This window comes from Rhinoraja longicauda, chromosome 14, assembly GCF_053455715.1.
Source record: "Rhinoraja longicauda isolate Sanriku21f chromosome 14, sRhiLon1.1, whole genome shotgun sequence".
Taxonomy (NCBI): Eukaryota; Metazoa; Chordata; class Chondrichthyes; order Rajiformes; family Arhynchobatidae; genus Rhinoraja; species Rhinoraja longicauda.
This window is the reverse complement of record NC_135966.1, coordinates 19,258,970-19,265,530: the sequence shown is the minus strand read 5'-3', so window position 1 is coordinate 19,265,530 and position 6,561 is coordinate 19,258,970.

Here is a 6,561-nt window from a genome sequence, read left to right as displayed (position 1 = left end):
TCCTAGAAGTGAATTGAAGATAAGCAACGCCAATGTTAGGCAATTTATATAACAGCATTAATTGAAGGTGGCACAGTGGCACAGCAGTAGAGTTGCTGCCTTACAGCGCCAGACCCGGGTTTGATTCTGACTATGAATGCTATCTGTACGGAATTTGTACATTCTTCCTGTGACCGCGTGGATTTTCCCTGGGTGCTCTGGTTTCCTCCTACTTTCCAAAGACGCACAGGTTTGTAGGTTAAATGGCTTCTGTAAATTGCCCCGAGTGTGTAGGATGTGCAACTGGGATAATATAGAACAAGTCTACTGGTGATCGTTGGTCGGCACAGACTCAGTGGGCTGATGGGACTGTTTCCATGCAGTTGCTCTAAACTAAACAATGCTTTAATGACATGAATGACTTAGAGGTTTATGGGCCGAATGCAAGCAAATGGGACTAGCTCAGATAGATGTCCTGGTGAGCTTGGACAAGTTGAGACAATGGGCCTATTTCTGCACTGTATATTTCTATGATTTCACGACAAATTTCATCCACAGCAAATTGGCCTTGATTCAAAGTTTGGTTGTGTCAAGAATGCCGAGTTAGCAACCACCCTACCCTGCGAGCCATGTTTCTAATTTTTGATACCCTGGGCTCATCTAAATATTCAGTCTCGCTTGGATTCCCACTAGAACTCAGCAGGATGTGTTGACTGGCCAACGGGCAGGAATAGAAATTCAAAATGCTGCAGGCAATTAAATATTTAATGAAGCACAATTATTCATAGAAGGTTGCCACGAACGAGGGGGCAAGAGAAGCCCAGAGCAAATTAGATCCAAGGATTCCTTGTGGGGCTCAGAGGAATACCTGTACTCATCCTGGGCTTTAAAAAGTATAGACTTTCCTTGCTTTCTATCATCTGACCCTTGATACAGCATCTGGCAAATGTGGCATAACATCGGTCGACTGTAATATTCCTCAACTCAAGTATGCAGATAATATGCCAGAGGTCTGAAAAGCTCCCTATCTTCTGACGGACAGTTTTAAGAAGGTTTTCGACCCAAACCATCACCCATTCCTTCTCTCCAGAGATGTTGCCTGTCCCTCCAGCTGAGTTACTCCAGCTTTATGTGTCTATCTTCTGTTTAAACCGGCATCTGCAGTTCCTTCCTACAGTTTTCTTCCTTGCAATTTTTCTAGTGCAATTATTCACTCTACAGGAGCGAATAGGTAAATCAGTTTAGTTCAGTTTAGTTTATTGTCACGTGTACCGAGGCACAGTGAAAAGCTTTTGTTGCGTGCTAACCAGTCAGCGGAAAGACAATACATGAATACAATTGAGCCATTTGCAGTGTATAGATCCCAAGGGAATAAGGTTTAGTGCAAGGTAAAGCCAGTAAACTCCATGTAAATGGCATTTACTCACTCTAAAGGAGTGAAAAGGTAAATTCTCTATGCCATTTGATGCTGTGATTTGCACTTTTATTAATACCTTTTGTTCAATGTTTCACTCTTTCACTCTTAAATAAAACCAGACACCGTTAACTGTCTTTGCAACTAATGTCTTAGTTTTATTTTAGCACTGCCATAATTTGTTTAGTTTAGTGACTATTATAATATAAGTAGGTAAAAATAAAATAAACGCATGTAAATTATGGAAATTAATGAAGCATAGTCATAACAGCGACTCCTCACTAATCGTTTCTTTGTCTTTGACAGGTAGCGAGCTTCCATTCTGGATATCAACATGTATTGATGCAAGGATGCACAATGCCATCTGTCAAATGCAGAAGCAGCTCCAAAGAAGAGAAGGCTGACAGATTGCATATTAACTACATTCAATCCCACTTGAAAACAACATGCATATATAAAAGTCTGGAATGTATGAAAGATGTTGTCATGTCCTGATTACAAAGCAAAATAAATGGTATGAATACATCTTGAATGTATGTAAATCACACTTGCCTGCAATTTGTCTTCTATCAATAATATGAGCAAGCCACTGTCTCATCGCTCTGCCTTTTCTCTCCATTGTTACTGATGTAATACCAGTTCAGCTGCCTACACGCTCTGTCAGTTTACACCATTCCATCTTCTCTTTCACTCTCAGAGCTCTCTTCCAGTCTCACTGGTTCGTGTTATTTGTACTGGAGTTAAAATTGTACCATGAAAGTAAATATAAAGAGACTTCTGTCGTTCTCCTTCAAACTACCGTGAGTTCAATGATAAAGTACACGGTGCTGTCATATTTCTACTTTCACTTGCACGGTAAGTTTTTCCTGATTTCTGCCTCAGCACACCTGCACAGAATCCTTTCAAACTTACCTTTTTCCAGTTGGTTGCCTGCAAAGAATCCTTCTTGTTATTCTTGTCACCGGCAAAACTGAAAACAAATTTAAAATACACAGATCACTGCATGTAATAATAAGGCCATTCCAGTGTTTTGAATTAAATTTACTGATGCATTTTCTTTGTCGTATTTAATCTTTCTCAATATTAGCTTAGAAGCCAGACTTCGTTTTAATGTAGAAATCATGCATAGGAGCTGTTTGCCATGAATTTAACATGATGGTTCCCATTTCCGTTTCGAAGTCATGTCCATTAGAAAACTGGATATAATTCCACTAGCATGGATAGCCCTATCCTGCCAAACCAGCAGAAAGTGGAGTAATAATAACTAACCCTATCCTGCACCCAACAACCTTCATTTTTTAAGTCACAGGAAAACAAATAATAGATCCTGCTGCAAACCAGCACGGATTAGCAGATTAAAGATTTGTATCAGTGGGACATGGATGTGTTGGCTACAGACAGTGATAGAACTCATTCTCTGTGTTGTGGCATTATTTACCAGCATTGTTCATTGTTACATCATCTCAGTATCGTGCATTTCAGTGACGTCACTCTGATCATTAACCTTTGATGTTCACTTGTCTTTGTAGTGGCTTAGAACCACTCATCCCAGCATCCCAGCTTGGGGGTGGGGGATGGGATGGGGGGATGGGATGGGGAGATGGGCATCTTGCCAGACAATTGCACGGAAGGTATTTTTACACCTCGCAAAATATGAAGACTCCACGCCGACCAGCGTTCCCCGTATACTAACCCTATCCTGCACACCAGGGACAATTTACAATTTTTACCAAAGTCAATTAACCTTCAAGCCTGTACATCTTTGGAGTGTGGGAGGAAATTGGAGCACCTGGGGAAAACCCATCCGGTCACGGGGAGAACGTACAAACTCCGTACAGACAGCACATGTGGTCAGGATCGAACCTGAGTCTCTGACGCTGTAAGACAGCAGCTCTACTGCTGCGCCACTGTGCCAAGGTTTGATGTAGGTATATATATATGACAGGCCAGAATGAAGAAACATAAATATAATACAAATGCTAAAAAGTTCAACCGAGGCATCAGATGGTTCACAAAGTCCTTATTCATCTGCAGCAGAGCGAGTGTATGAACTTGCCATCTAGAGTGCTCGCACCTGTGTGACGCTATGATCCCCTGCAGTTTACCATCACCTGCAGGGTTTCTTCACACACAGAATCCACCACTATTGTGAATAAAATCAAAAGAAAACGTCAGAAGTTGGAAACAGAAAATATTGGAAAATCTTAGCAATCTCACTAGGTCAAATGCTATCTGTGCATAGAGAAACAAAGTCAATGTTTCAGATCAAAGATTTTTCATAAAGATAGATAAAAAACTAGTTGTAAATTACAAGAGGGCAGGGTGAGGTGGATAGCACAAAGGGAATATTTTAGATTGGGTGAAGATAGGGTTGACAAGATAAGCTGTTGATGAACCTATTTGGTTGATAAGCTAATGAGGGAGGTGGTGGAAGATGATATCAAGTGGTGGAAGATGATTACCAAGTAGTAGTTATCCAACAGTGGTCTAGTCATTGATGCCCAGTTTGTATTTTACCAGGACCGCTCATCTCCAGACATCATCCAGACCATTTCATATTCTTGGTCCAAACATGTATTAAAGAGTTGAATTCTAGAAGTGAGGTGAGGTTTAACATCAAGGCAGTTTTTGACAGGGTCCATCAAATGATGAATTGAAAGTCAATGTGCATCAAGAGGAAAGTGCAGATGCTGGAAAACTGCAGATGCTAGAAATGTTAACATTCAATGACATTATCATAACTGAGTTCTTTGTTAACAACATGCTGGGCTGTACCATTGATCAAAAGCACCATTGGACAGCTATGTAGGCTAGGTGTCCTCTGGTGTGAGATTTGCCCCTTGACACACCATGATTTGCATGATATACTTGGCACCAGCCATTAATGAAATTGAATACTCTGCTTAAGGAGAGTTCCAACAATTATAAAGAGGCTCAACATCAGTCAAGTCAAAGCACCCCACTTAACTTGGTACCCCATCAATCACATTAAGTTTAATTATTATTACACCTTCAGTGCAAAATGTATACCATTTACAAAATGTAGCGCAGCCATTTGTTTAAGCTACTCTGTCAGCACTTCCCAAACCCTGGACCTCTATCAGGAAGAAAGACAATGGCAGCATGTAGATAGGAACACCACCACCTGCAGCTTCACCTGCAAGTTGAACATAACCTTGATTTAGAGATATATTACCAATCTTTCATCATTTCCATCCAAAGGTCTTAATCCTGGAAATCCCTGCTGAAGGCAATGTGAGAAACCTTCACAAGAAGGACTGCAATGGTTCCAGAAGGTGGCTCCTTCTCAAGGACAATAAATGCCGGCCTTCCCTGTGATCCATAGATCCAAACAAAGGATTGTAAAAATATGAATTGCTTGTGTGATATGACTGTCATGGCTGAAATGTCTGCCGTATGATAGGAGACATGAGGTTTACAAAAGTAGTAAATTTAAGGTGAAGTATTTGATGTTTGGACAAATGTCCTGATGGTGGAGATTTTTGGCAAGGTCATAAGATCATAAGGAATATGAGTAGAATTAGGCCATTCAGCCCATCAAGTCTACTCCGCCATTCAATCATGGCTGATCTATCTCTCCCTCCTAAACCCATTCTCCTGTCTTCTCCCCACAACCTCTGATGCTTGTAGTGAGTGATGTGGCTGGGAGAACTCTGTGGCTATTAATGAAGTTGATAATAAGGCATCTGAATATTCATTCATTCATTCATTCATTCATTCATTCATTCATTCATTCATTCATTCATTCATTCACCTTTATCACAACATAGAGGCATGCATTGACTAATGGAAGTGCCATACAGTAACCATCTCCAACAAGTAAAAGTCTCTACCTTTCTCTAAAGCTCTCTGAACTTCTTGCAGCATTGTCCGAGGTTTGATTCCTGTCACTGATGTCCTCCCATTTTTTATCTCTTCCCATCTCATTCTGGCTGTGTGCCACGGGAACATCCTGGTCCTCGATAAATGCTTACTCCTTTCTCTGTCAGCATCAAAATGCTTTGCAACATCCATTTTGTGCCACCTTAGTCTGCCAACATTTGCTGCAACACAACACACTTCCTCTTTAAGAAGAGCGAGCTTATGTTTTGAGGTGTGGACTAGCCTTTATCAAATGCCAGCAACTCATCATATTTTCTCCTCTTGACACATTCAGCCAATCAATAACACAATTTTTGATGGCTCAGTCCTTAACTAATTGGAATGGGCAGACAGCACCATGTTGGTAAGCTGCCTATGTTGTAGTCGTTGCATGCAAGCTAATTGGATGTTGCTATCTCTTTGCTCATTTCTAGGGGCTATTGAATTTAGTCCTTGCTACGTCTTTAAATTAATGGATGATCCCTTTTTACCCTTTAAGTTATTTTCATTATAAACCTGCCGATGTTTTTTCTCCTTATCTTGGGAAAAACACATTAATTAAGGTAAATGAACAAAGGCACTTTCAGGTGGAATATCTTGCTATTAACATTTCGCTACATCATTGATTGCATTTTACACCTGCTTCTTATTGCACCCAGTACTGTTATAAATCTCTCAATGTCTTGCTGTCCTTTGTTAAAGCACAGCTAAAGCACTAAGCACAGAAAAAAGGCTTGGTTGCTTTCTATCACTGACAAAATCTTTTATTGCGGTTGAAGATCTATCTGCTTTCAAGCCTTTATCTTTGGGTTGGCTAAAGTTGTCAATACAAATAGCTGCTCACATTTAGACTGATTTCTTTCAACTTTGAAGGCAAAAGATTCATCACTACCATTCAGAGTAAATTGTTAAAAACTTTCCATCCCTCCCCACATTTACCGTTTGGCTGTGTTTGCTCTGATCAAAAAATGATGTAGAAGAAAAATCGATATGAAAAACTGCTGCTTGTTTTGCTTTCATATTGTTTCTGTCTTGAAATCAATACCCAAGACTGGGCAATATATCTTCCTGGATAAAAAAACGATATTTCATTCGCATTTTTTCTATAATCTTGCCTCTTGCAATGAGCAATCATTCTGAGAAGTGATTGTCAAAACCGCATTCGTTGGATTCTTACTACTTCAGGACAACCTGAAGAAACGGTGGAAAAGTTCTATCAATCAAGAGGTGACATTTGAAACTAACCTTTCCCAAGTAAGGTCACAGACCCAATTGCTGTACAGAAT